Raw genomic sequence first — 21,076 nt, 5'->3', positions numbered from 1 at the left:
TTAATTATTTTTATTTAGTTATTGCAACGGTTCGGTTCAATTTTTTTGTTAACAAGATTTTGTCAAGTATTGTTCTGACAACATGAACTTCAAAACATATTTTGAACAACAACAGGTCTCTCGTATTTATGCATGCAGATACATCCGATTTACCTTCACCCATTACCATAAAACAAAAATATAATGTCTGCGCCTATATTGGTGACGCACCGATATCGCTTTTTAAATATTGACAGCCTAATCTGTACCACCAGATAAGGAATATTTTGTACTGCCAATAAAAAAATCGAACCGAGGTATATATATATAGATATACATAAAAAGAGACTGACACCAAACGCTAAAAAAAAAGATTTTTATGCCATCGAATTATATCATTTCTAATTTTATCTGAAAATGCAAGTCGAAGTGTTGAACAAACAGTAGATAGCATTCGATTCTGCCTGGTGTATGCGTGCTATGCGTGAGTAAACAGTCGTATCGATGTGTATAGCGATGGCTTAAAAATATATTTTTCTATTATTTATTGATGTAGTCGATTAATCCGCTCTGATCCGGTGTCTATAATTTTTATTGCATCTGTACGATTTAAATCCGTCGAGACGCCTCTCTAGGTTGTATTAAGAACACTTTCTTGTGAGTAGATTTTCAAATAAAGCTTCAGAAGGACGATTTCTTGTCGATTTCTTCATTAAAAGTTCATCCCTTTGTGACAATTACTGGAAGATGCCTAGAAAACCACCTACAAGCATGTATATTTTCATAATTTACATGAGTATGATGAAATGGTGATGTATATATAGTCTGTCCAAAGTAGCAGTTAGCTGACATCATCTCAATTTTTGATCCAATGTCGTCCTCTTTAACATTTTACATTTTATTTTATTATTTACCATGTGTGACAGTTTACCCATTTTTGCTTCGATTTATAACAACATTCCAATAAAAATAAGTAATTGAAATAAAAATGTTATAAAATGTATTTTACATTATAATACATCTAACGCACATATTATCGAAGGACTTAAACTACAGTTAATTAAACGGCCACAATAGTTTGTAGGTTAGAGTTATTTAATGATGTTTACATTTAAATCTTTTCTAAAGCATCTATGGTATCTCCTGGAGGCTTAATTTGCCTAATTAATAAGTGTACATCCAAGTAATGTATTTTATTTTCATTAGAAAAGATATTTACCTGTTTATGTTTAATTATTGTTTCCTTTCTTACTCCCTGTTATTCTCAAATCATTTTTATATCACTGTGTTTCTCCTTAATTTCTTCTTCTACTATATTTTTTGATAAAATTAAATTTAATCACTGCGTTATCCCTAATGCATTTGCCATATTTGCAATTCTCATTCTCTATTCGTATATTTATTTTAGCCAAATGCTCATATATATTCTTAACAATTACACGTATATTTATGCACATAAATATTTCATGCACATTGTACCTCTTCATGGGTTATCTTTATACTATTTAAATCTTATGCTTCCTAACAGTATTCGAAGTGATGACTACATCCCTCTAAAGCTACATATCCCTAAGTTTTCAATGGATACTTTCCAAATAATTATTTCCTCCGAAATAATTATATTACATTATGGTTATATCGAAAAAAAAACTACTCACTGTTTTCATATATGTTTCTTTTCATCTAATCCAAAATTATATTTTTTTTAATTAATTTTTAATAATTAACACAATGAAAATATTTCCAATAAAAACCCCAGGAGCTTCATATTTAATAGTATCAATACTTATAAACTTAATAAACTGCGAAGGAAAATATTCCCTGGTATTAAAACGAATTTACAAACTGCAATAGGTAATACGTTATCTTGATGACGTAAATGCAGAGCTACTTTGGATAGACTATATGTGGCAGACGTTATGCTTATGGAGTTTTGAGTTGCCTACGTACAAGAATAACTTCATGATTTTCTTATTGTCAACGTCGCCTTTGAGGAACATGCCGTGTACACAGCGCGATCAAAGATGTTTTTTTCCCTAACAGAATTTTAATTAAAGTGTAACATTTACGAAATTCACGAATTATCGTTCCGTAAATAAGAAACAAGTTAATTCAACATTCTTTTCCGTTTCACCGACAGACGTTTTGCGCACAAACAGAAAAAAGAAAATTCTGCTGCTCGCTGTTTGTTCTTACGAAGTATTTTAATTAAACGTTTTTCCTCTATGGACAGCGACGCTCCTTTGTTTAGCTGTTACCGCTGTATCCATTTAAATTGAAATGGAAATAGGGTTTTTAGTTGAAACGTATTTTAAAAAAAGTATCTGTGTATATATAACACATCGGCGAAGGAGTCCGAATGTTTGAGCTTCATCGTTTGAACTGTAAATGGCAAAAATTTCATTAGACGTTGACAATCTTAATTATAAATCAATATATTAGTATTACTACTTCTTATTTGTACTCGGATTAATTCACAAACAAGATTATTGCCCATAATTGAACCAATGCAAAAAATATATGATGTTCCGTAAGTTATAAAGGTGCGTACAGGATTCACCTATTCCGTTTACCACTTTCTCTAGATAATGAAATTTAAATTATGACATTTTAATACGTGAAAAAGGCAGAAGGCTTTTGGCGGTTCTTTTTTGACAAAAATTTGGTTTATTTTTGATCGAGAAGTAAATAGGAATTATTCTAGTTTTGTTGCAAATTTCGTTGCATTTAGGAAACCAAACAATTTTCTTTGTATATAAACGTTACTGTTGTAGTTATTTTTGGAAAGACCACATCTTTTTTTGCGATTACTATAATATGAAAAAATTACAGCTATTATTTTTTTACTTTAAAAGATACGATATTTTGAGATATCCTGAGGCTGTCCTTCAAAGAAGCCTCCTTTCCTTTTTAATTTTCTTCCTTATTCAATCTTCTCCTGTGTTTTTGGTCTATTTGTTAAACGTAGGTAGCATCAAAACAAATTATGAATGTCGTGATATACCTGAATTCTCATAACAAAGTCAGGACTCGTTTGATCACTCGGGTGACTAACCTCCAGCAATATTGTTATGGTTTCCGAGAAAAGACAAAAACAAAATAATCATCCAAAGTTACCAAATATTATAATCATAATATAGACATAGAAGGCCATCTCCCATATAGAAATATATGACTAAATGATATGCTTCAGAAACACGGAGAATGCCGCAAGCGGCATGATTTTTAGAGGGAAATTTAAAAGGTATATTTCAATTAAAAATTGTATTTATAATAATGCATAGAATTTTAATGATATAAATACTAAATAAAATCACAAAATAGTATCTAATCTGATAATTATAGTTAATTAAATTTTTATTGATAATAATTATAACTGCAAATTTTGTGTAATATTGTAATAATTTTTTGTTGATAACATCTTTATTAGATACGCTTAGTAGAATCTTAATTGAACATTAAGTTATTACTACATTACATTTTTACTTGGATTAATTAATAAGCAAGACGAGTGTGAGAAAATACATCAATATGTATTCTTCAATTATAAAATTATAATAACTTAAGCTATAGTTTATACTAAAGGTATACACTTTATATAAGTTCGTATAGTTTGGTTCGCTTCAATCTTCTGATATCCTGCGCGCTGTGCAGTAGTTATATTGCTTCCACGTTAGTATGATTAAGTAATCTTCTTTCGTGTTTCAAGGCGAAATATTGGATAACTTCGCAAATCTACTTAATTACCAGGTCATCGTGCAGTTCTTCGTTGGTTACGTAGCGATTGGTAATTAATAGCGTTGATTGGTAATCAATCGAAGAACCTTGTTTTGACTATTTTCAGTCGACAGTTCCCAACGATAATAAACAGATTTATACAAATTCTCGCATCACTTCCCTTCCCACTCTAAATTGCGCCCAGATTATGCAGTTTAATTAAAATCAAACCGAATCAAAATATTACACGCGGGCATATTACACTACGCAAGTATACGGCGCCCTACCTTACCTGTGCTGGGCCTTATTGATTTTAGTTGTAGACTTCAATTAATATTATCAAATATTTAAACGACCATCTCATCCGCACTGTTTTCCTAATTTCCTAACTAAATAATGAAAACTTCATCACGCATCACGTCACGACAAAAACGAATTCGCGTTCACGATATACTATTTCGGGGCTTAGCGAACTAGGGCGGCGGCGGGGGAGCCGGGGGTGTCGGGGGGAAGGGGAAGTCGAGCATGGTCATGGAAATGTGTAGTTTGCCGAAGAGTTATCGTAATCGTGATCTTTAAAAAGAACGAAAATTATAATAATGTATAATAATAATAACAGAATAATAATGTATTAGGTCGACACGAAAAATAATTGTTTTTTTCTGTTGGTTTGATCTGCGTTGAGCAACTAAACTAACAGGTTGATTGAAAAGTCTCCGGCCTACCATAGTAAAACACATTTTTTTTGGCAAAATTAGTTTTTTTATTCAACGTAATTTCCTTCAATGTGATACACTGATTATAGCGACCCTCCAACATTTCGATACCATTTTTGTTGTACTATTTGTCTTTTGCTTCAAAATAGGCTTTAGTTTCGGCGATCACCTCTTTATTCGACGAATATTTCTTCACGGCGAGCATTCTTTTGAAATCTGCGAACAGAAAATAGTCGCTGGGGGTCAGATCTGGGAATACGGTGGATGAGGAAGCAATTCGAAGCCCAATTCATGGATTTTTGACACGGTGCATTGTCTTGGTGAAGCAGCACTCTCTTTTTCTTCAAGTGCCTGCCGTTTTTCGGCGATTTCGTCCTTCAAATGGTCCGATAGCGCTATGTAATAGTCGGTGTTGATGCACCTTTCTTTTTCAAGGTAGTCAATGAAAATTATTCCATGCGCATCCCTGAATCGCTGTATCCTGCATCATCGGTGTACGACCATGTTTGAAGTCAGCAAACCTACATTATATTGTTGCTTCTGATGTAGCAGAGCCCTTATGAAACTTTTCAAGTCATTGCTTCCCTTGAACAGTATTTCTCTCATGAAGAAGCAGTGTAAATTTAAAACACGAAATTGTTTTTGATCCATTGTTTTGAAAACATCAAAAGTAGTATCACTCTTAGAAAAATAACATCAGAACCTATGAGTAGAATATCATGAAATTTTAACAGCTTTCCCTTGAAGTTTAGCACTGATAAGCGGTGAATAAAGCTAGCGCCATCTATGTGTTAGGCACAGCCTAGAGACATTTCAGCCCATATGATATATCGTTTTGGAATATATCCGTGTTTGGCAACAATATTCTCGTCATACTAAGAACTTCATCATTTGGGATTTCGACATATTAATTCGCAGCAATCCAGTCAGTGAATGAGGGGATAAGCTAAATATCACGATGAAATTATAACAGAACCTCCTCCATGCTTGTTGACTATATGTTATTATTCAAGTGAGTGTTGAGTTCAGCTCTCACCTTTGTCTCGGTTGTTTTATGTTGTCTGGTTACAATCCTTAAGAGGATTGTAACCAGACTAAGGTTAAGACTTAATGTTCGCTGGTCTATATCAGTTAACTTTGGGTTCGTCGACTATTATTTTCGCTGATGATATTTTACCATATTTTGTGTATACTGTCATTCCGCCATGTCATGCAGGGTCATACAACAAAGCGTAGAGTGAAGTAGAACCTACAAGACTTGTTATGTAATCTGAGCAACACAGCAGTGTTGCCAACATGCAACAAGAGACTACATTCTTTGTATATGCCATCTAGATAGTACTATATACAGTACAATACAGCAATTTTATGGAATATCAATTGTTATTATATAATTTACGTTCTTTTTTTCAATAAATTCAAGAACTATAATTAAAGGTAATTCTTTAACAATGCAATAGAAACAAAATTCGAAAATATATTAAAATAATATTGTGCATATCGATTCAACGCTATAAATGAGACTTGAATTCACTGCCACGATTCTAAAAATAGAGGTTACGGAATATTGGGACCTGTTTTCTTACCTCCAAACCAACCTAATCTTCAGAAATCGAACGAGAAAATATCAGTTTCAGAATTTTGTTCGTGAATTACAACCAAGAATTTTAAACATGAACGAATACCGTCTTATATAAAAAGAAACATTACCCTAAAAACCGCCATATCGATTAAAAGCACTGTCAAAATTGCTAGATTTAGTTCCCTCTAATTGAAGGTTCTTCTGACACATCAAAAGGTGTCTGCATCGCGCTCGAAGGGGTTTATATTGATGAATAAAGTCGAAATTATTACAAGACGCTTCATTTAATACAGTGGATTCTTGAATGATTTGTTAAGTAAATTTTCTGTGCATAATTTCTTAGACTATGAAGTATCAGTATTGATTAGGATTATTATATAATTACTTGAGTAGTTTTTTATCAACAATAAAATTACTAATTAGATATTACTGTAACAACCTTAGGGTATTTCATTCTATAGTTTTATAGTTTTGTTGTCGAAATGCATTATTCCATCCAAACAAAAACCCAGTGTTCGAGCTTTACTTTACCACGTTTATTTTTGTATGATATGATACATTATTTTAAGTAAATCGCTGATTTTTTATGTTCTTTTTTCGTTCAAATAACACACTAATAAAACAAACAAACCCATCTGTAACAAATGTAGGTTATGGCTTCTCCAACAATGTGATAATATAAGAAATCATCATCAGGACGATGCTGAGTCAAATTTGAATACAGATATATTTCCTAGTTTACATTCTTTTTCATCGTTATATTGTAGGCTTGCTAAAAATAGATGTGTAGATTGATTTATACATGGTTTAAATCTTTCTGTTAGTAAGATATATTGCCCTGATGTGAATAACATTAGATGTTCATTTACTATTTTTTTATAAACAAAATTGATTATTACGCATATTGAAGATAATTGATTATAATATAGTTTTATAAAATTGTAAAATCGAACATATATATATATATATATATATAGTTTTTAAACTATTTTTTCTATATAGTTAATTGTTGCTAATTATTAAAATTATGTTTAAGGTTATTTTGAAATTAGAATTAACATTACTGGGTTTACGGTGTGTTCCTTTATTACAGAGTTACAGAGTTACTTGAAAAGACAGAGGCAGTAAATATTCAGGAAAATTATCCCCAAGTAAATTTGTACCAAAATATGTAAAAATATATAAAAAGAAACACTGTATCAACATTTTTAGCACCAATACAGATCATGGATAAGCAGAAACGATGTGTCCACTTTTTATAAAACCAAGTCAACTAGCTATTGATATTCATTCAGTAAAATACGGTATAAGGAGTTAATCCAGTCCATCTAAAACCTGTAAATGATGATGTACTAATTAGTAATCATCATGATAACTAAGCTGTCTCTATTATCTTTACCAGTCACTATATACTATTTGTAATGTGTGTAGATCAATGTATTGTTCAATAATTAATTGGCTTCCTGTTTGTTTTTAATTAACAATAGCTCGTAATGTATACTGATAAGTTTAAAATATTTCGTTCACACCTTCAGTACCTATTTAAATTTATCCGTTTCTCATGGTAAACATATTAGAAGTATTAACCTGTTATGTTATAACTACAGCGTGTTCAAGGCCAACTATTATCCTGTTCACCCGCATATCTTATTAAATAACAATTTCAGTTAGTTTTTCATTAATATAGTTGGTCCCGAATCCTATTTTGTTGTATACCATTTTTTATGTGCGAAAGTATCATGGTTAAAATCAAATCAGCGATATTGGATTTGCGATTTCTGTATTGACTAAAAGGATCCTGAGGGACCACAAAAGAAGGGTCAGAAGTGTGTGAAACCAATTGACCTTCCTAATAGCCATATGATATCGGAAGATGTCATATATCCGACATTCAATTTCGATAATATTGTTTGATTCCGGAAGAAAAAAACTTTAACGATATTGGATTTAAAATTCAATTCATATATTGGATAGATTCATTTAATAATTTTCTGTATATTAAATTAATTTAATATCTTAGTTATGTTGTTCATTTAGAATATTGGTATTTAAACTATATTTGTTGTTGCAGGTAAGCAGATGGCGATGTAATCATTTTGGATTGTTTTAACAAACTCCCACCACCCTACGGTAAGTTTCTAACATGTAAAGTGGCCTTAAGATTCCGCAGAATAATTTAAGCTTTGATTAGCTATTTTTTAATAACGTATTGCGCAAAAAATGATCAAAAAGAAATGACGATAAAGAACGATTAGCTAACAAGAGCGAAATACATCTATAACATTGAAATTTCCAGAACAAGAACGATGAAACGTTCACGAGGCGTTCACTTTAAACACTAACCACCATAAATACCGCATAATTTTTCAATTTTCGAAACGTAAATAACTTTTGACTGAAAACTTATAACGATATATAATTACAAATAAATAATAATTGATTTGATTTCATGTTGTTTTAGTTAATAGTAAATGTTAACACTTAACTTTGATATATAATAATAACAGGTCAATTGAAAAGTCCACGCTCTGACACATAGATGGCGCTACTAGAATTAAATCCATATGTTTTTTAGTTAGCCTTAACTCTCAAAAGATGCATGTAAAAACTTTCTTTATCATGAAAAAAATTAAAAAAAAAAAGAATTTCACATTTCGAAATAGAATAAAATTGAGGAAAAAACTTGATACCGGATTTCCGTACACTGCCCTAGGAAAACCAGCCAGCAAGGATTGGTATGGTAAGTTTAAACGTGGTGAAATGAGCACCGAAGACGGTGAATGCAGTGGACGCCAAAAGAGGTTGTTACTGACGAAAACATTTAAAAAATCGACAAAATGATTTAGAATGACTGTAAATTGAAACTGAATGAAGTAGCAGAAACTCTAAAGATATCAACTGAACGTGTACGAGAGAGGAAAATGTTACGTGTGTATGAGAAAGCTCTGTGCAAAGTGGGTGCCGCGCGAGCTCACTTTTGGCCGAACACAACGACGACTTTGATGATTCGGAGCAGAGTTTGAAGATGACCAAGCGTAATAAACCCGAGTTTTTGGGTCGATTTGTGACAATGGTTGAAACATGGCTTCATCATTTCACTCCGAAGTCCAATCGACAGTCATCCGAGTGGACTGCACGCGATGAACCCGCTTCAAAGCGTGGGAAAACGCAACAGTCGGCTGGCAAGTTTATGGCGTCTGTATTTTGGAATGCTCATGGTATAATTTTTATTGACTACTTTGGAAAATGAAGAACCATCAACAGCGACTATTACATAGCGTGATTGGACCATTTGAAGGACGAAATCGCCGAAACACGGCCGCATTTCAAGAAAATATAATGCTGCTTTATAATGCCCGTTGGGAAGAAATTTTTGTTGAATGAACAGGTGGTCGCCAAAACTGAGACCTAGTTTGAAGCAAAGGACAAATCGTACTGCTATCGAAAAGTTGGAGGGTCGCTATAATCAGTGTATCACCCTTGAAGGGAATTATGTTGAATAAAAAAACTAATTTTGTCAAAAAAATGTGTTTTACTATGGTAGGCCGGGGACTTTTCAATTGTCCTGTTATTTTCATCGTCTCGGATATTTTATTTGTAGTGTTATCGTATACAGAACTATTTCTTTTAATAAACAGAGTTAATCCAGACAAATACACTCCTGTAATTTATGACGAATCTATACCCATCACAATCACTAGGTATTTTATCAGAACTGTCTTTAAAATGAGAGTTGATGATTACCTTGGTGTGAGTGTTTTGTTGTAAATATGTTCAGCGTAATATGGAATTTTCCCAATTTATCGTTAATTACTAAATCTCCCATTCGGATATCTGTGACATTGCAATAATGATAGCCAGTTGGTTTAATAAAACATTGTTTTTAAATTATTTTTGAAGTATCACTCAATTAATTTAAAATTAAATTATTACCAGTCAGAATATATTTATAAAAATTGAATGTAAACAGTCTTCAGTGGTATCTAGATCTAAATAAAATACCAGCAAGTACTTCGGCAGTACATATACTAAAGAGAAGCTAAGTATAACATGTAATTTTACAGATTATTTTACGGACTATAAATATAGGTACAGACTAGTGTTGGGAACTATCGACTGAAATTGACTATCGACTGTTTAGTAATTGACTATTTTTTAGTATCGTCTGTTTCAGTCGCTATTTTCGGTCCGGCTGATTTTGTTACTATTTACTATCGACTGTTTCAGTGGTACTTCAGTTACTATTTTTGGTCCTACTTGTTTCATTCGATTAATTTTTAGCGTTCTAGCTCTGCCGTCCTAGCCGCTACCTTGAAAAAAATGCACCCAATTTATGCTTACATAAATCTTTATGTAATATTTGTAGTTTAATGATTTTTAGGTAGTTTTCTTGTTAATAAGAATATATTGTTTATTAATATTATAGTTATTAATATTCAGGTCGCTGGTTTTTTAACTATCGACTGTTTTGCGACTATCAGCTGTTTCGACTGTTTTCGATAAGTCCCAACGCTAGTACAGACTGTATTCATAGCAGCTATAATATTTTTAATTGTGTTTATTGAGTTGATGGTAGTTATAAATTTGAATTTGAAAGTTACGGTATTGAAAAATGTTGTAACTGAGATAATATTACAAATGAAGCTATTCGATTAAGATACGACAATCAGTGTACAGTCTAGTTGAGGAACGTGTCTAGAGACGCAAATTGCAATGGTCCGAAGTAACGCCTGCTTAAAGAAAGAGGGCCAAATTTCTCACAAAGGACGCAGCTATAGATTGATGATGATATCTGTCAATGTTTGTTTATGTCCAGTCTACACTTGATGATGATCGATAACACAATTTTACGTTTATTGGAAATCATGAAGCCCTAACCATTGATAACCACTGAAACTGGTTCAGAGCTACACTAGTTAATCTACTGATTTATCAACACCACAAATTTGAAGTATTTCAGATAAAATACATAACTGATGCCCAATGATGTACAATTTGCAATTAAATTGTTTAATAATCATGTTTTATTTAGGTTTTACAACAAATCATGTCTTTAAATGTTTTTCTTGGTAATCTACAATATGTAGAGTGTAAAACAGACAGAGAGAAAAATATTGTTTGAGATTATGTTGCTGTTGAGATAAAATTAAAAGCGAAAGGAACACTGCCACTTGTTTATTAGTGCATTAAATTTCTAAAGCAAACTGTTTTGATATTTTTTGCCTCTTGTTTGTCTGTTTTACGTAAAGTTTTTATGTTTAGCAATGTAACGATGTGTATAACATTTGTCTTCATTCCAAAACACGTTAATCAACTATATTCAATAACATTAAAAGATACTATATACATTATTCTATATACAGTGCAACTTTCTATACAAAATGTTGGCATCAAATGTCAACTATTAATAAAACCATCCAATTCTATATACCGGGCCTTATAAAGAGTTTACATATTAATTACAGTTATAAATCAATGTAGTATTTCGACTTAGTTTCATTAACAATTTGTATACAAATTCATCTTTTGGGTGATGGTCAATGATAAGCATAAAGAATTACGTGATTTTGGATTTTAAATATATATATATATATATATATATATATATATATATATATATATATATATATACTGAGAATATCCTTTGATGCTTGTTATTTATGTTATTTATATGTAAGATTTCAAATAAAATTGAACTATGTATTTTTAAAGTATCTTCTTAATACCCTTATCTGAGACTAGAACTATTACAATGGCTGCAGATGTAACACACATTTCAGATAAGATATCGCTTATTGTTTCGCTTAATTTAACTAGTTGATCATCAGGCAGATAACTGTCGATTGCCTTGTGACAAGTGTTTTGATGCAAATACATTTATCGCTCATAATCCAGGAAATTCAACGTTTATTTTCGGTCTATTGCGTACGTTACGCACATTTGCAATTGTTTTGATCACAACAGGACCGTTTTTTATTGTGATTAATAGGGTTTATAAACGATGACATCCTGGTTTTAGTAATTATTATGACAGAATATATATAAATATAATCCAGTAATGTATAAAGTTGTGTTTTATTTTGCACGACGACGTTATGTTGCTATAATCAGTACTAAAAAATAATATTGTGTAAAACAGGCAATTTCAACATGCTTTTCATCAATTTTTGTAAACCCCATTGATGTTAGTTATAATTGGGATTCATTTTTATATACAGATAGGATATATTTGAAAAAAATGTATACGCCTAAATTCAACAATGCTCGAGGTGTAGTATACTATATTTTTTGTTCTTTATTGGCTGTGTAAATATAAACTTTAATATACCTACGTAAAAAATGCAATGTTTAATATCAATATGAGAGTAAATTTAATTGTAATGTTGATTATTAAAAAATTATGTGTATACAATGTTGCTCATAATGTGTGCTTCAAACCACATAACTAAACGATATTTTCGCTTCAATTATCATTTCGTTTGCAATGCTTTGGCGAATGAGATAAAAGCAAACATTTAATTAGCAATTTTTAATTAGCAATTTAAAGTCAAGCGACTTGTACATAAATGTTGTGCCTTAAAGAACAAACATTATAGTTCATTATTGGTCACAAAAGCTTTGCAGTCCAAATCAACCTGCACATCACGAAGCATCTTTGACTTTTTAATATTCTTCGTTGAAATCTAACGGATGAATACATGAGATATCACTGTTTGACAATAGATGGCTTTACTTGTAATATTTATGGACATATCTTTATAGTTGACAAAGTGACAGTTTTTATTTTAAAACTCGAAATGCGATATTGATTCCAGTTGGTGAACTAGAATCAGGATTATTACGCAGGGTGTCTCAAAACCTTAAGACGCAGTGTGTGTGACTATATCTATGTGTGTATGAGTGATGCTTTAAATACTGTGATTTTCTTATTAAAAGGTTTAAAAAGACAAGAACGATGCTGAACAGAACAAAATTCAGGCAACTAAAATCTTCAGAACCGGTAAAAGGCGTGAAAACATTTATTTCGAAAACCTACAAGAGCTTTTAATGTAAACATATTCTTATTGCACTACTTTTTGTACAAATACTGCTACCCTAGAATTAAAGACCTAGTTTACCAATACCTTGTTTTCCGACGAACTTTCTTTTTAGCTAACTTAATTTACTTTTTTAAAAATAGGATTTAAAAACGTACAAACTGTGTACTCCACGAAAGTTAAATAATTAATAAACATTTCGGACACTTATTACAAGCGAAACCCGGTCATTTAGTAATGTCTGGTAAGAATGAGCATACATCTTCAGTTAATGAAGCCCTACATTCGAAAAAATTGTTCACAGGTTTGAAAAATCACAGTAATTCACCGTGTCCAAAATTGCAAAGTGTTAAAGTTTAAGCTTGTACATACTTATCAAATATGACTGTTTTTTAGTTGCAGACTAATATCGTGGGCTCTGGGAAAACGAAAGTATCTCAAGTGTGTGTCATAGTCAGATGTTAAAGCAATAAACCCTTGTTCCTGAGCTTGTTTCCAATGGAACTTTCATTCATTAAAAAATAGGCCTTATTTTACTCAAAAATATATGATTCACAGAAATAAATATGAGTTCGATTGTAAAAATTAAATTAATGTACTTTAATCGATATTTCTCTAAAATATAATGGCATATAAATGCACTCGTCTTAATTATTTCACAATAGCGTAAATATTTTTATAATTCGGAATCAAAATCTTTGTGATTGTCTAAAACAAAGGTTATATTTTTAGTAATAATAAAGCATTTACAAATGGAACGAAGCGTGAAAGGAAAACCGCAATTGATAAGGCGGTAATGTCAGTTTCTGATTAAATTCTAATTGTTGTGCGTATCTTACGCTACGTACTTCAACGTGTCGTACCGCTGGTGCGAAGCAAACAAACCTTGAGCTGGAAGGACGCATGAAAATTCGAACGATATACAGGGATCGGTCACTGAAACTTTCACTGCTGCGGTTGCTTTGAACGACGAATACCGTACTGAGTAAAACACATTTTCACTTTTGATTTATCGAGCCGATTTGGTTCATTCATTAACTAAAATAAACGAGAAAATACAATTTTTATTCATTAGGAAGAAATTATTGAAATTCAACTAAATATCATATATTCCTTAGCAAAACATTTGAAGTTTCAGAGCCAAGTAAGGTTCTGTAAATGCAGGAGGTGCGACCATTTTTGTTTAATTTGAATAACATACTCCATGCTAAAGTCATAATTATTTAATACATTAGCCATAATAATTAGTGTTTATAAGCCAGTAAACGTGGTAAACCAGAAGTTAAAGTTGATGATTGAGCATGAGTTAAAGAAAAATATGTAAATCAAAAATTGCCAAAAAATATTAGAATAAAGTATCTATGAATAGATAATTTGTTGAAAGTAATAACTGACAACTGAAAGTAGTAATTACTATTTTCAGTCAAATGCACGGTTCGATTGCTTTTATCAATTCCTGATGTGAGATAATTGCTTGGAGCAGTTAATTTTATTTGTGCTAATATTTTCCAACCTTAGTATAAGTGAGACGAAGATGTACATATTCGTTCACGTGCAAACTTTAAAATAGAATAGGAAAAAAGTAATTACTGAATACTATTAACTTCCAATCAGTAATTTAATTTTTACGAAGTAGAATTACTTTTATATTTGAATGTTCTGTGGATCTGTTAAAAAGAATGGAATTTTTCTTCTAAATTCTATCTCAATAATTTCTTTCTAAATAGAATAATACGACAAAGTCAGAACTTTAAATATCAGTCGAATGAAACTAGTAGAACCAAAAATACGACTGAAACAGTCGATAGTAAATTGTAACAAAATCAGTCGGACCGAAAATAGCGACTGAAAGTCACTGGTAAGAGGTAGTAAAATAAGTCAAACCAAAATTAGCGACTGACTTATAGCAGTCGATAGTAAAAAGGAGTCACTAAACAGTCGATAATCGATTTACGTCGATAATTGCCAACACTAATCGTTATCTATTTATAGATGGCAGGGTAGATAGCCTAGTGCAACTTGAATGGGACCTGCTGGAAGACGAAAACAAGCTTCGGCCCATTAAAAGTGAATTATTTTCCCCTGCTACCTCTTTAAGGAATAGAGATTAAAAACTAAAAGTACACGACTGAAACAGTCGATTGTAAATAGTAACAAAATCAGTCGAACCGAAAATAGCGACTGAAAGTCACTGGTAAAAGGTAGTAAAATAAGTCGAACTAAAATTAGCGACTCGGACTTATAGCAGTCGATAGTAAAAAGGAGTCACTAAACAATCGATAGTCGATTTCAGTCGATAATTCCCAACACTAATCTTTATCCATTTATAGATGGCAGAGTAGATAGCCTAGTGCAACTTGAATGGGACCTGCTGGAAGACGCAAACAAGCTTCGGCCCATTAAAAATAACTTCTTTTCCCCTGCTATCTAGAGAATGGAAATGAGAATGGAACGGAGTAAAGATTTGCAAGTAAAATTAAACAGGCTACTGATTAGTCACTGGCAATTCACCCTTTCCTTCCTAATGAATCCAACAGAGAGACCTATGTGTCCCAATTGTGGGGAACCAATATCATTGCGCCACGTTTTGGTGAAAGAACTTTACTTTAACTGTTACAAGAATTCACGAAGGACCTGATTCATTGAAGGATGTGTTCTTGCTTCAAATCCTGCCCAATTTGAATCAATTAAATGACTCGAAGAATGGCTAAGATCAACGTAGAAACTGTTCTTTTGTCAAAATATCCATAAATTTCCTTTCCTTTCCATTAAAAATGACTTTTTTCCCCCTGCTACCTAGAGATTGGAATGGAATAGAGATTTGCAAGTACAATTAAATAGGCTACTGATTGATCACTGGCGATTTACCTTTTCCTTCCTAATGAATCCAACAGAGAGATCTGTGTGTCCCAATTATGGGGAACCAATATTATTGCGCCATGTTTTGGTGCAAAAACTTTTTTTTAACTGTTAGAAGAATTCATGAAGGACCTGATTCATCGAAGGATGTATTCTTGCTTCAAATTCTGCCCAATTTTAATCAATTAAATGACTGGAAGAATGGCTAAGATCAAAGTAGAAACAGTTCTTTTATCAAAATATCCATAAATTTCCTTTCCTTTCCATTAAAAATGACTTCTTTTCCCCTGCTACCTAGAGAATGGAAATGAGAATGGAATGGAATAGAGATTTGCAAGTAAAATTAAACAGGCTACTGATTGGTCACTGGCGATTCACCCTTTCCTCCCTAATGAATCCAACAGAGAGGCCTGTGTGTCCCAATTGTGGGGAACCAATATCATTGCGCCACGTTTTGGTGAAAGAACTATATTTTAACTGTTAGAAGAATTCACGAAGGACCTGATTCATCGAAGGATGTGTTCTTGCTTCAAATCCTGCCCAATTTGAATCAATTAAATGACTCGAAGAATGGCTAAGATCAACGTAGAAACTGTTCTTTTGTCAAAATATCCATAAATTTCCTTTCCTTTCCATTAAAAATGACTTTTTTCCCCCTGCTACCTAGAGATTGGAATGGAATAGAGATTTGCAAGTAAAATTAAATAGGCTACTGATTGATCACTGGCGATTTACCTTTTCCTTCCTAATGAATCCAACAGAGAGATCTGTGTGTCCCAATTATGGGGAACCAATATTATTGCGCCATGTTTTGGTGCCAAAATTTTTTTTTAACTGTTAGAAGAATTCATGAAGGACCTGATTCATCGAAGGATGTATTCTTGCTTCAAATTCTGCCCAATTTTAATCAATTAAATGACTGGAAGAATGGCTAAGATCAAAGTAGAAACAGTTCTTTCGTCAAAATATCCATAAATTTCCTTTCCTTTCCATTAAAAGTGACTTCTTTTTCCCTGCTACCTAGAGAATGGAAATGAGAATGGAATGGAATAGAGATTTGCAAGTAAAATTAAACAGGCTACTGATTGGTCACTGGCAATTCACCCTTTCCTTCCTAATGAATCCAACAGAGAGACCTATGTGTCCCAATTGTGGGGAACCAATATCATTGCGCCACGTTTTGGTGAAAGAACTTTACTTTAACTGTTAAAAGAATTCACGAAGGACCTGATTCATTGAAGGATGTGTTCTTGCTTCAAATCCTGCCCAATTTGAATCAATTAAATGACTCGAAGAATGGCTAAGATCAAAGTAGAAACTGTTCTTTTGTCAAAATATCCATAAATTTCCTTTCCTTTCCATTAAAAATGACTTCTTTTCCCCTGCTACCTAGAGAATGGAAATGAGAATGGAATGGAATAGAGATTTGCAAGTAAAATTAAACAGGCTACTGATTGGTTACTGGCGATTCACCCTTTCCTTCCTAATGAATCCAACAGAGAGACCTGTGTGTCCCAATTGTGGGGAACCAATATCATTGCGCCATGTTTTGGTCAAAGAACTTTATTTTAACTGTTAGAAGAATTCATGAAGGACCTGATTCATCGAAGGATGTGTTCTTGCTTCAAATCCTGCCCAATTTGAATCAATTAAATGACTCGAAGAATGGCTAAGATCAAAGTAGAAACTGTTCTTTTGTCAAAATATCCATACATTTCCTTGGAGTCTGCTCACTATAGATAAAATGTTTTCCGTAGTAAAAACACTGGACAAGGAAACTCTACAAGATGTCCATGTTAATTAATTGATTGTTAGGTCCTCAAAAAAAAGTTTTCAGACATTTCAGCAATATCTTATATATTATATATATATATATATATATATATATATATATATATATATATATATATATATATATATATATCAAACAGATAGTTATAGATATAGATCGAAAGATAGATAGATCTAACTTAATGTGGCGAACTAAAATCGATCTAGTCGATCCGTTGTCTTTATCCGTGCTGACAAAGGAGATTTGAATCTGCCCGATGCCCTATCCTACGTCTCTCGCCCGATCGAAGGCAAAAAAATAGGTCACGCCGAGAGAAAATGCAAAGCACGGCCCAAATAAATTCCAGCCCCCTTCCACCGAAGAAAAAAATTTGTATGCAGCTCTAACCCAGACAATAAATCTGTCTTGGTCATATTTCATTTGTCGAGGTTGCCACGTAAACTTCCTTACGCAAGGACGGCCGGCGCTTATACAAGGACCGACAAACGACAGGACCGCCATGGCTTTATGTGTGTGTGTTTTTTTTTTCTATATCGGTTAGCGTTGGAAACTATCGAATAAAAACGACTATCGACTGTTTAGTAATTGACTACTTTTTACCATCGACTGTTTCAGTTGTTACGGATCAGTTTTCATTAGGGACGGAACGGAATTAATAACACAACTTTTGGCTTTGGAACAAGAGACAAACTTTATTTACATCGCTGGACTCTTATATCACTGTGAACTGCCTCTAGACAAACTACAACGCCCTCTACTTGATGTTCTTCTTCTCTATATGCTACGAATTTGCTCTTATATCGACAGATATGAGGCACGTCCTTGGAAAAGATGTGCCGAATTTATTCTTACATCGATTTATATGTAATAGATATAGTTTTATGTTTTGTTTGTAGTATTAATGTAAATAACAATATATTGTACATATAACAGCATTTTGGAATTCTATTTTCAAGATTAATCATTATTATAATACGGTAAAAAGAGCAACATTTTGATTGATAATAAAAAAATAATTTTCACTTTGTTTTGTTTATGTTATCTTCGCAACTATTAGGTCTTTTTTGATTGACTTTTTCGATTTTCTAAATCTCTCGATGTTTGTTTAAGCCTTTTGAAGTTTTAACGAATATTAATATTCCTAATAATAAAATATTCTTTATTAACCAGAAATAAAATTATTATTGTATTTAAGAAGAGTGCGATAGTTAAATAGTTGATAAAGATTAATTGAGAATATACAATACAAATATTTAGTGGTATTCCTTTTTTCAATAAAGTAAATATATAAAATATAAAAATAATTTTAAATAATTCCAAACAAAACTGTTATTTTGAAGGTAATAAAGTACAGCAATTATATCTTTCCTTTTCTTTTCCAAAGAAAATTCGAAAAGAAATATTTACATTTCCGTCTCATTTATGACACGGTTAAAAAAAATAGTAAGCGCATGGCGGAATGATATAGAAATAAACCAACTACTTTTATTATATTATGTTATTGTTACTTTCCAAATATTAAAATACGATTAAATACGTTTGGGATCATTATTAGTCCTTTTTCCACACTGCCTATTTGAAATTATAAAATAAACTGATCTGACCACATAGAGAATCAAAAATTTATCTCCGTCCTTTCCTTTCTCACAATTAGCATCGGAAGTAATTCCTTCCGTACATCGCCAGCTGTTATCGCTGAATAGAAAAAGAGTCGAAATGTGCATTTGAATGAAATGGTAATTACTATTTTCAGTCGATAGTTCCCAACACTAATATCGATATATATTTTCGTGTGACGTCAGGTGCTGCGAGAAGCTGAGAATGTTTAGTGTCGGAAAAATATAAAGTACACTCCTACATCTGTAAAATAATAGAAATAAATATTATGTTTGAAATGGTACGTCCGTACCACATTTGCATTTTTTAAATAAACATTTGTGTTCCTTTAAACAAAACGTTTTGTGGAATGACATTTTTATTTAACAATGATTGAACATAAAACTAATAAATTCTCATTATTTCCGTGAAATATGTCTAGGACTGCAATTAAATATAGTTCAGTCAATTATATCAGTGCTATAAATTAGTTTCAAACGATTTTTTTTTAATTTGAATCTTCACTGTGAAAAATCGGTGCAACTTAGTTTATTCAAAGTATTGTCCATCGAAAAAATTTCCCATATTTCAGGCTATTTACGGATTCCATCTCCAAAGAACGAATCGACTCATTCTTAGTTCATTCTGGCTTTGATATCTAACAAAATTCTAATCTAAATAAAATAATAACACAAATATAATGGTAACTGATTAGAGTCATAATCTTCTGCCTTTGACTATCTAATGGCTTTGGCATTTTCAATTCAAAATTTATTAAAACAAGAAAAGCGTCGGAACAACGCTTGCTGGTTTATAACCTCTAATTATTATCACTAATGTTTTGATTCGGTTACATGTTCGAACATATCAGACAGCAATTTATCTCTTTTTAACTAGAATAAATTGAGAAGGAAAATATTGTCTGATTTTGAAACGAATTTACAATTTGTGATATTAAGCAATACACTCGACATCTTGATTGTTCACTGTTATTTTGAATATACTATATATAGCTATTTTGATATCATCTAGTATTATGTAAATAGTTCAATGTCATTCGACTTGACAATTTACAACTATGTCGTGAGATGATATATGTCAGTCTAATGTGATTATTTTAAATCAGTTTATTAGAAAAAAATTAACTTATTTTTCTGTCAACCGATATTTTCAAGGTGATACTAATTGTGCACATAAAAAATCCCCAAAGATAAATATGAAAAACGTGGATTACTTTAACAAATACTTAGCACTATTGATTTAACAATGAATCAAACATCACAGATTGCAATTAAAATAAACTGTGGTTTTGTTAATCCTTCGCAACTAACAAATACGAATAAAACTTTACAAATTTGTTTAAAATTTCTGCATACATTCTTTGTTTAAAATTTCTGCATACATTCTTATAACTCTATAATGCACAGAATGAAGCAAAATTTATTGTCGACTTTGTCGGAAACACTAACGTAAAATAATAGAAGTAAATATTGCTTTTGAAATGGGACGTTGGTACAACATTTGCAATTTTTTAAATAAACATTTGTATTCATTGAAACGAGTTTTTGTTTGAGAGTGATTCACCACCACTACTTGTAACTGTTTGAAGAAAAACTGGCATTACTAAATTTGCCCGAAAAAACAAACTACAGTGTCGAGCTTGAATGCAAATTCAACCAACAAAAACATGAGAATTACTTAGTTGTAAACTTATTTTTCAGTGTCTACCTTAAATGTATATAAGTTGATTTCAAATTAATCTAAAATATGCTATAACTAATTTATTTGTTAGGTTAGT

General features: G+C 31.8%; 1 protein-coding gene across 4 annotated transcripts in view; it reads left to right on the top strand.

The window, feature by feature from the left end:
* The window catches only part of chinmo (Chronologically inappropriate morphogenesis), a 148,101-nt gene that overhangs the window by 44,660 nt on the left and 82,365 nt on the right, over positions 1 to 21,076 (top strand). The window contains exon 2 of one of the 4 annotated variants that reach the window (XM_076413522.1): positions 8,066 to 8,124. The exons of the other annotated variants lie outside the window; for them this stretch is intronic. The gene's annotated coding sequence lies outside the window, so the exon portion shown is untranslated. The remainder of the gene's footprint in view (positions 1 to 8,065; positions 8,125 to 21,076) is intronic. 4 annotated transcript variants of the gene reach the window in all.

This window comes from Rhynchophorus ferrugineus, unplaced genomic scaffold, assembly GCF_030347505.1.
Source record: "Rhynchophorus ferrugineus isolate W39M unplaced genomic scaffold, kcgeb_rfMv2 rfM9, whole genome shotgun sequence".
NCBI lineage: Eukaryota > Metazoa > Arthropoda > Insecta > Coleoptera > Curculionidae > Rhynchophorus > Rhynchophorus ferrugineus.
This window is presented reverse-complemented; position numbering and strand designations above follow the sequence as displayed.